Source organism: Protobothrops mucrosquamatus, unplaced genomic scaffold (genome assembly GCF_001527695.2).
Source record: "Protobothrops mucrosquamatus isolate PMUCROS unplaced genomic scaffold, P.Mucros_1.0 scaffold1680, whole genome shotgun sequence".
In the NCBI taxonomy this organism is placed as follows: domain Eukaryota; kingdom Metazoa; phylum Chordata; class Lepidosauria; order Squamata; family Viperidae; genus Protobothrops; species Protobothrops mucrosquamatus.
The window spans coordinates 14,494-25,491 of record NW_015387836.1 but is presented as its reverse complement, the minus strand read 5'-3'; the positions used below and the strand labels follow the sequence as shown (position 1 = coordinate 25,491).

The following is a 10,998-nucleotide window of genomic DNA, read 5'->3' as shown; positions in this document are numbered from 1 at the left end:
AAGAAGCAATGGATGGAAAATAATTAAGGAGAGAAGCAACCGAATGGAATTTTCCTCCCATGGGATTTTCCCATGTATTTTACCAGGAAACATAGGGCAGGCTAGATTAGTCAGTGCCCTCCTAACGAAGTATTCTGAGTTTGTTGGCGATGTCCATTTTGCTCTATGATTTCATGGTGACCTAACCCTAAGTGGAATTCTCCTCCCATGGGATTTTCCCATGTATTTTACCAGGAAACATAGAAAGGGCAGCCTAGAAAAGTAAGTGCCCTCCTAACCATACCCAAGTATTCCGAGATTGTTGGCGATGTCCATTTTGCTCTATGAGTTCATGGTGACCTAACCCTAACCCTAAGTTGAATTTTCCTCCAATGGGATTTTCCCATGTATTTTACCAGGTTAATTGTTCTAACTGTCAGGAAGTTTCTCCTTAGTTCTAGGTTGCTTCTCTCTTTGGTTAGTTTCCACCTGTTGCTTCTTGTCCTGCCTTCAGGCGCTTTGGAGAATAGCTTGACTCCCTCTTCTTTGTGGCAGCCCCTGAGATATTGGAACACTGTAATCATGTCCCCCCTCATCCTTCTCTTCGTTAAACTAGACCAGTGGTTCTCAACCTATGGGTCAGGACCCCATTTGGGGTCGATCGACCATTTCACGGGGGTCGCCAAGCAAGGCTGTCCGCCATTTTTTTCCCCTTTTCCGGCGGGTGCCTTACCTCCCTTGAGCTGGGCCAGCTGGTGGTCAGCCTGCTCCGTCTCTGCCGCTTGCCAGCTACACCTCGGCCGGCGCAGGGGGCAGAACCATGCATGCGCGGCGCTCCTGGGCAGGGAAAGTCCTCGACTTACGACCGGTTGGGTAGTCCTCAACTAACGACCGGTTTAGTCCTCGACTTATGACTGGTTTAGTCCTCGACTTACGACCGGTTGGGGGTCGCGGCATTAAAAAGGTTGAGAACCACTGAACTAGACATACCCAATTCCAATTGTACTTGAGCAGAGTTTGAGTAAAAGGCCTCAAAAGTCCCTTTCAACTCTGTTATTCTGTAATTCTGTATGACTGAGGCCAGAATTTCCATTGATAAAAGTACTTGAGTAAAATGATACCAAAACATAATTTTATCTTATTTTACTTATCTATATATATCAGATTATTGTATTTTACTCCAATTTCATTTTAAACTGTTTTTACATAGGATTTTATTAATAATTTTGCTCTGAATTTTGATATGGCCTATGGTCTAAACAATAAACTAAAATAACTAACTAACATTGCTAAGCAAGATGGTTGTTAATCAGCCATGCCCGATTTTGCAATCTTTTCCCCCCATAGTCGTTAAGTGAATCCCACAGTCATTAAGTGAACCATGCAGTTCCAGCTTTCCCCAATGATTTTTCTTGCTGTAAGCCAGCTGAGAAGGTCACAAATGGTGTCCATATGACCTTGAGATGTTGCAACATTTCTAAATGGTTGCCAAGCGCCCAAATTTTGATTACATAACTGTGGGAGTGCTGCCATAGCCATAAGTGTGAGGCCTGGTCCTAAGTCATTTTTTTTTTTTAGTGCTGCTGTAACTTTGAATGGTCGCTAAACAAATGGTTGTTGAAGACCATTTATCCTTGGGTAATGAGACATCAGCAAGGAAACAACCGAGCTCAGAGAGCACCAAGAATTCCATAGTTCAACCTTGAGCTACACATATTCTCTTCTATTGAAACTAATTATTATTATATAGTCATGAAGAAAAGAATGGTAATTTATCAGAGGGAAGGGAAGAGTAATGGGTTTCTGAACATAAAATCGTAGGTAAGAGGTAAAATTGAGAAATTTTGGATGGAGTGTCTCCTTTCCATGGTTCTTTTGAAACAACTTTCAGAGCTGAAGACACAGTAATGGCATTTATTGTGTTACAGTTTCCATGCTGTCACTTCAACAAGCAAAATGCTTGTTAGGGGATTAGGGTCAATGATTCAAGTTCTCACATATTCTGATACTGTCAAAGCTGACAAAAATCAACAGCTGTTGGGCAGGAAGGTAGGTGATATACATGAACACATCTCAACATCTGTTTACCTTCATGTCTTTAGCTTGAAGCTAAAGTGTGTCTTTTTTGCTATGTCCCAAATTATGTCTCAAAGGTGCTTTTTCAAAAGGCAACTGGACTTTCTTTGTTTTTCCTTGAAGATGTTTTCTTTTTCATCCAAGAAGCTTCTTCAGTTCTGTCTGAATGGTGGAGAATGGAAGGATTTATATTCCTTGCGGTCATCTAGTTGTTAGCACAAAACAAACACTTCACAAATACATGGCATAAGATAAGAGAACAAACCCATCAGGACAAGATTCAGCAGTCTGTCTGCATTTGAAAGACAAAGATCAAACTTTTGAAGATAGCAAAGTCCATATTCTGGACAGACTGGACTACTGGCTTGAAAGAGGGGTCAAAGAGGCCATCTATGTNTTTTTTTTAAAAAAATCTATTTTTAAAATACTAATTAAAAAACCTTCATGCTACTCATGGAATATTATTCCGGATGTGTCTTCTCCCAAATGATGCTGATATGAATCGTGCAGACTTCAATGTTCAATTAAAAAAACCCCACACATTTTATTTGCCTCATAACATTCTGCTTAGCAGCATCTTTCTAAGAATTCAGAATTCTAAAAGAGATCCATGTTTTCTTTATTATTCATTTTTTTTAAGTTTTTTATTTATAAAACAGTTAAAACAAGGATGGACATAACGTAACATTCCAGTGTATATATTCCTAACAATTTGTTCCTCATCATACATATAATTCTTAATCTCTCTATATACATATTTTTCTATACAATACAGTCTCTTATTTGTTTCTCTATATACTGACATACAGTTTTATATATCTCTATCTTAACACTAACTTAAAACCCGAACAGTTCTCCTTGATTCTCACCAACAATAGAATTTGTCCCAGATTTCAAAGTAATCTGACTCTGTCTTGTCCTTCATTTCCATTGTGATTTTATATAAAATCTCTTCTTCTGTTGGAATTTCTTTATTCCTCCAGTTTTGTGCATACGCCAATCTAGCAGCCGTGAGAATATGTAGCATCAAGTACAATATCCCTTTGTCGTATTTCTGCGTAGTTATGCCTAGTAGGAAGAGTTCTGGTTTTAGCTCTAGCTCTATCATTAGTATTTCTTCCAGCCATTTTTTAATCTTGTTCCAAAAGTCACGAGCAAAAGTCACGAGCTTTTGAGCACTCCCACCACATGTGGTAATATGTCCCTCTTGCCAATTCATTTTTAATTGTTTATTCAAGAGTTAAAATACAAACTTGCAAAAGAACAACCAAGAATGGAACAAAACTATACAGGTCAAAAACAAAACTAAGTGCATTTAAAAAAGAAAATACACATATATTTTTCCCCTCCCCCTGCTGCAACATTAATAGTTTTTCCCCCTTGCAAAACAGTCTACATTATGTAAGCTTTTATAATTCTAATGACTATTTATTTTGTTTAAGAAATCCGTGTTTTTGATTTACTTCCCTTCCAGTTGTCCCATTGGTTCATCAAGAAGGGTGGGTCTCCATGCTACAAGATCTTACCCCAATTTAATACATGCATTTTCAACGTATTGCAATTACTTTAATGCATGTTTTTCCAAGTTGCCAGTTTTAAGATGCGTGGATTTCAACTCCCACAATGTTGGCTGGAGAATACTTCCTTATTACAAACACTATTTATAATATACAATATTTACAATACAGGTAGTCCTTGACTTACAACCATTTGTTTAGTGACCATTCAAAGTTACAATTGGATGACCGCAGAGATCCCGGCTAATGCTCTTGGTGAAGAGTAGAAGGGATATGTTGTCTGTATTAGTGGTGGCAATGAAAAACAAGGTTTCCCCATGAAGCAAGGTGTCCTCCCTCATGGCCGTGTCCATCTGCTGCTTAGCAAGGGCCACTCCTGTTACCGTCCTAGGAGAACTAGAGAACGAAAATGCAAATCTGTTCGAGGATGCATTGTTGATGCCAGCTTAAGCGTCTTGAACTTGGTCATTATAAAGAAAGGTGAGAAAGATATTCTTGGATTGACTGATCATACTGTGCCCCGCTGCTTTGGTCCCAAGAGAGCTAGCAGAATCCGAAAGCTGTTTAATCTTTCCAAAGAAGATGATGTCCATTAACTCTCTCAGGTGCTGCCACAAAGAAGAGGGAGTCAGGCTATTCTCCAAAGCGCCTGAAGGCAGGACAAGAAGCAATGGATGGAAACTAATCAAGGAGAGAAGCAACCTAGAACTAAGGAGAAACTTCCTGACAGTTAGAACAATTAACCAGTGGAACAACCTGCCTCCAGAAGCAGTGAATGCTCCAACGCTGGAAGTTTTTAAGAAGAGACTGGACAGCCATTTGTCCGAAATGGTATAGGGTTACCTGTCTGAGCAGGGGGTTGGACTCGATGACCTCCAAGGTCCCTTCCAACTACTACTACTACTACTACTACTACTACTACTACTACTACTACTACTACTACTACTACTACTACTACTTCTTCTTCTTCTTCTTCTTCTTCTTCTTCTTCATCATCATCATCATCATCTTTATTATTATTATTATTATTATTATTATTATTATTATTATTATTATTATTATTATTATTATTATTATTATTATTATTATTATTATTATTATTATATGTGGTGAGGAGACCATTGAACAAAGAAGGTAAGAAGCCAAGGACCAAGGCACCCAAGATCCAACCTTTGGTGACCCCCTTCAATCTGGGAATTGGTCCATGAGTCATAAAAGAGCCGAGGTTGCCTACCCCTGGTCTAGTTTAATGAAGAGAAGGACGAGGGGGGACATGATAGCAGTGTTCCAATATCTCAGGGGTTTCCACAAAGAAGAGGGAGTCAAGCTATTCTCCAAAGCGCCGGAAGGCAGGACAAGAAGCAACGGGTGGAAACTAACCAAAGAGAGAAGCAACCTAGAACTAAGGAGAAACTTCCTGACAGTGAGAACAATTAACCAGTGGAACAACCTGCCTCCAGAAGCGGTGAATGCTCCAATACTGGAAGTTTTCAAGAAGAGACTGGGCAGCCATTTGTCCGAAATGGTATAGGGTTTCCTGCCTGAGCAGGGGGTTGGACTAGATGACCTACAAGGTCCCTTCCAACTTTATTATTATTATTATTATTATTATTATTATTATTATTATTATTATTATTATTATTATTATTATTATTATTATTATTATTATTATTATTATTATTATTAGTTTTGCCCCATTTTATGACCTTTCTTGCCACAGCTGGGAATCACTGCAGTTAGGTTAGTAACATGGCTGTTAAGTGACTCTGGCTTCCCCATTGACTTTGCTTGCCAGAAGGTTGCAAAAAGGGATCACATGACCCCGGGACACTGTGACCGTCATAAATACAGTATGAACCCGTTGCCAAGCATCCAAATTTTGATCACGTGACCACAGGAAGGCTACAATGGTCGTAAGTGTGAAAAACGATCATAATTCACTTTTTTCACTGCCATTGTAACTTTGAACGGTCATTAAACAAACTGTTGTAAGTCGAGGACTACCTGTACAGATGGAGTCACCGGGCCTTAAACCTGAGCAGAGTTTCTGAACTGCGCTGCTCTGTTGCTCTCTAATTGAATATCAAAACAGGTTCCTTAAACGATGGGCTGTTTTGCTAGTCTGCAAACAAACACAGTATAATTATCTTACATCATATACTTCACTGGACTTGAGATTATAATTATAATCTCTCTTTTTTCCCCTCCTCCTTTTCATAGCCCTAAATATAGGGGGGAAAGCTGCAAAGAGAGTCAGAATGATATAGCCCATTATGATGGGATATAAAAAGCAAGTATTGAAAAACTGGGATAAAGTATAATTAGACATAAAGTGTAGCCAAGCATGTATTTACTGTGTTTATTACAATGCGGGATAACAAGTCACAGGAGATGGAAATACATTCCAGCTGTAATAAAAGTCATCAATAAATTCTGCACAGTGGAGCATCTTTTAAAAGTAACTAGAGGAAAAGTTGGCTGGCTTACTTTTTACTCTTCTGTACTGTATGGTGTGTTTTGATGGAGATGCTTTTTTTCACATAGGGATTTTTCTTAGTTTTCTTAAGAAAGGAGCCTTTTTAAATAATTAAAAAAAAGTATAGAGCTAATCTTTTTCCTTTAATTATGATGGACAAGCCAATTGAAAAACAATTTGGGGTGCTGTTCCTTCACATGGTGACGGCTGCGAGGATTGTACTTGGAAAGAAAAAGGGATGCCGATTGTTGAAGAATGGATTTTGAAATTGATTGAACTAGCAGAGATGGCGAAATTAACTCCTTTGATTAGAGATAATGGACTAGACAGTTTTATAAGAGACTGGAAAATGTTTGTGGACTTTCTATGCGCTAAATATAATAACAAATGGTTACCAGAGAGATTTGAAGATTAGTGTAATGTCTAGTTCAACCCGTTGACTGCTTTTTCTTCTTTCTTCATATATAACTGTTTTCCCGAGAATAAGACCCAGTCTTGTATTATTATTATTTTGCTCCAAAAGACACATTAGGGCTTATTTGGGGGGGGGACACAGTATCAGGGTGATTAGCCCAGCTGGGCCCCCCACCCTGGTGCATGCACAGGAGGAGGCAAGTGCACGGGGGCCAACGGTGTCCAACAGCAGCCACAGCGCACCGGCCATTTAGCTGGCACACTCTGGGGTTGCACAGCCCATGCAGCACAGGTTAGTTGATTACCCATCCAAGCAACAGGTGGAGGCAGAGGCGCAGGTGGGAGGCACGAGATCCGGATGCACCTGTCACAGCTGTGGGCAAGCTGAGAAACGGTGGGATGGAGTGGGCAGCTGGCCATGATGTGCGCCGGGATCGACTGCCTCCCTCCCTCCCGTGCCTCTGCCTCCACCTGCTGCTGGTGCTGCTGTGCACTGGGATCACCTGCCTCCCCCCCCAGTGCTTCTGCTTGGAGGGCTGGCCCAGTGGTTGCAGCACTCGGACTCACCTGTGTTGCGCAGGCTGCAAATGCTGCCGGACACCATCGGCCCCTGCCTGCTCGCCACCTCCTGTGCTGGCCATGCCCCCCCCCCCGGCTGATCTTAACTGGGGCTTATTTTTGGGATACGGCTTATATTAGGAGCATGCTAAAAATCAGGCTAGGGCTTATTTTCTGGTTGGGCCTTATTTTCGTGGAAACACAGTATTTGCTTTTTCTTTTCTTTCAGCACCCAGCCAGGGTGGTTCCTACATGTTAAATGTTAGATTTAATTGACTACTTTTTCTTTTTTTTTAGCACATTTTTTTTTCTTTTTTGTTGTTGTTAGGATTGAATGTATGTTTTTGTGTTGTTTCCTTTTGTTTGTTTGTTTTATTGTTTTATTGTTTTGGATTGCAAGATGGACTTTGCAGCTATGCAATTGAAGTCCCACCCATTTGTACTCCGTATAATGTTGATGCACATATAAAAGGGGCAGAGCTTTGATTGCAGAGCTGTAGCTGTCATCTTGATTTTTATTTTATTTTTAACACATACACTCTATAGATACCCCTTTGGCTATCGCACAGGAAGAGCCATTCCTGCAAACCAGATTGCCAGGTTTCTAGACGCAAATACAAAACAGATGTTGAGATCCTAGAATGAGTGCAGAGAAGAGCAACAAAAATGATAAAGGGTCCGAGGGCTAAATCATATGTTGAACGGTTAAGGGAACTAGATATATTTAGCCCAATGAAGAGAAGGCTCGGAGGAGACATAATAGCAGTCTTTCAATACTTGAAGTGCTGTCACTCTCCATAGCACCTGAAGGCAAGACAAGAAACAATGGGTGGAAGATGGTCAGAGGGAGATCCAACCTAGAACTAAGCAGGAATTTCCTAACAGGGAGAACAATTAAACAATGGAACAGCCTTCCTCCCAGCACTGGAGGATTTCAAGGAAAGATTAGGCAATCATTTGTCCAGGATGTTATAACAACTCCTGTCTTGGTCAAGGGGTTGGAATAAAAGACCTCCAAGGTCCCTCCCAGCCCAATGATTCTAAATATATATTAAAAAGAGCCTTTCCTACTGGATGTGAATAGTCGGTAGTTCATAACTACAAGTGGAGGGGGGGTCTCTCCGTTTAATGAGAGTTTTGGACAGATTGGCTGGGTTTATGCAATACATAACCCCTAAATATTTTTCCATTTACTATCCTGCTGTTATAGCTTCCATGATGGGAGTCAGCCAATTATAAACATCTTTGGCTGTTGATAGTAATTATAACAACTAATTCCGCTTGCAGAATTATCATTAAGTGGGATGTTGCCTTTTGCATGTGCATTAGGCATATTTTCATCAGCACATCTCTATTAAGTGGATAGAAGCACCATTTTTAATTGTTGCCTGAACACATCCTAGCCCACCTAACCTGAAAGAGGCAGGCAAACTCTGCTAGGAGAGAATGTCATGTTTAAACCCCTAATGACACATCAGGCTCAGCACAGTTTTTATAGCTGGCATTCCAAACTTATTAAATGTTTTTTGCTAGGGTTTTTTTTTTTTAGGAAGCACGAGTAGAAATTAGATGAGCTTAATATTATCATATTAAATCAAGGGTGTGTGTGTGGGGGGTGAATCATAGAATTTGCCTGCTTTTTATAATAGCCGAATTTAATGAATACAGATTAAGGGAGAAAAAGCATATGCACAAGTTATTTTAAATTGACATCTTGTGTTCATATTTTTTCCCCCAGAAACCAACAAGTTCCCTAATTGCCTGTTTTACAAAGAGCTTAGAATTCAATTCCCCAAATTCTTAGGTACCTTGGAAGATTACTTTAGTAAATCTAATCAATGTCACCCATAGTTCTGGAGAATGCATAATAATATGGAGTTGAATTATAAATTATAAATACCTCAAGTAATTTCTTTTTTTGTTTGGGCATCGGTTACACTAATTGCCAGTTATTTATTGATCTATCTATCAAAATGTTTAAACTACCCAAAAGTTAAAGTTTTCTGGGCAGTTTGTAGTGAGACACACTAAAAAAAAATACAAATCAAAGATATAGAAATGCAAAATAAAAATAGCCACACAAAGGAGGCAGCTGCAAGTCATTCAAAGCTTTCAAGGATGTGAATAAACAAATGCAATTAAATATAATTAAAACCCAGCTTAAAAATTGGGAAAATAGAACAATCTCTACTTGATACTAAAATAATGGTAGCATGGCCTCAAGCTGAGTCTGTCTGGGAAAGGAATTCTCTAAATGGATTACCTTAATAGAAAAAGCTCTCTTACTTATAGAGACCTTGCCTTTGGTGCAATGATCTGGAGGAAGGCCTCATTAGAATATTTTAGGTACATATAAGAGAAATAGGTACATATAAGAGAAACAGTTCCATCGGACAACATGATCCTAAGACATCTAGGCCTTTAAAGTTGCAGCCAGCATTTTGAATTGGATGCAGAAACGGATGGACAGCCAGTGTAGATGGTGAAGAATTAACATACAAAGAATGTTCATATCAACCAATCCCAGTAAGTAGTCTAGCTACTCTATTTTGAGCCAATGGACCATTTTCAAGGGAGCCCCATAGACAACATATTGCAGTAATCCATGTGAGAAGTTACCAGAGTGTGAAAATTGTTACAAGGCAGTCTTGGTCCAGGGAAGGTCACACTTGATAAATCAGCTGAAGCTGATCTGAAGCCACCTGGGATGTCTAGTAATAGAGATGGATCTAGAATATCCATAAACCATCAACCTGCTCTTTTAAGATAAAGATGGACCCTTCCAAGGCAAGCAGGACATCACCCAACTGGACATATGCGTCACCCGTAAGATTGTAGTCCATCTTATCTGGATTGTAACTCAGTGTATTGGCCCGTATCCAGCCCATTACCCTTTACAAGTATTGGTTCAGAATACCTAACATGTGTTAGGTAAAAAGGAGAGGTAGAGCTGGGTGTCTTCGAGATATTGATGACACCTTACCTCACATCCCGAGAAGACCTATCTCAGTGGTTTTCATGTACATTTTAAATGCCTGAGAGATAAAATAAAATCTTGAGGGATTCCATACCCAACCAACTAGAGGTACTTCTCTAGCACCACCTTCTGGAAATGGCCATAAGAGTAAAACTGCCATAAAATAGTATCCTATAGTGCAGAGGTCTCCAACCTTGGCCACTTTATGACTTGTAGACTCCAACTCCCAGAATTCCTCAGCCAACATGGCTGGCTAAGGAATTCTGGGAATTGAAGTCCACAAGATATAAGGTGACCAAGGTTGGGGACCTCTGCTATAATGGTACTCTACCTCATTCTCCCCCATAGTTCACTATTTAAGTAATAAAAGATGGGGTGGGGGGGAGAAGGAAGCTAATTGTGTGAAGGGATAGCCATTGGGGATCTAATACAGGTAGTCCTCAACTTACAACCACAACGGAGCCCAAAATTACTGTTGCTAAGTGAGACAGTTAAGTGAGTTTTGCCCCATTTTACAACCTTTCTTTCCTCAGTTGTTAAGTGAATCACTGCAGCTGTTAAGTTAGTCACTAAGTGAATTTGGCTTCCCCATTGACTTTGCTTGTCAGAGGGCCACAAAAGGAGATCACATGATTCCAGGACACTGTAACCATCATAAATACGAACCACTTGCCAAGAATTCAAATTTTGATCGCGTGACCATGGGATGCTGCAATAGTCATAAGTATGAAAAACGGTCATAAGATATTTTTTTCAGTGACATTGTAACTTCAAACGGTCACTAAATGAACTGTTGTAAGTTGGGGATTATCTATAATGATCCAACGTTGAGTACAGGTTACCCATGCCTAACATAGAAGAGAAAACTGAAGAGAATTTTACTCCTTTTCCATCATTTACTCTTCCCTCAGCCTTATATTCTACTGCCCATGAAGTAATCAAAAATAATTTCCAAAAATAATTCCCGAATTACAGGGTATGGTCATTTATTGAAGCAGACA

General features: G+C 39.8%; 1 pseudogene; it reads left to right on the top strand.

Moving 5' to 3' along the window:
• Window positions 1-4,780, top strand: part of LOC107293645 — a 7,638-nt pseudogene extending 2,858 nt beyond the window's left edge.
• The last annotated feature ends 6,218 nt before the right edge of the window (window positions 4,781-10,998 follow it).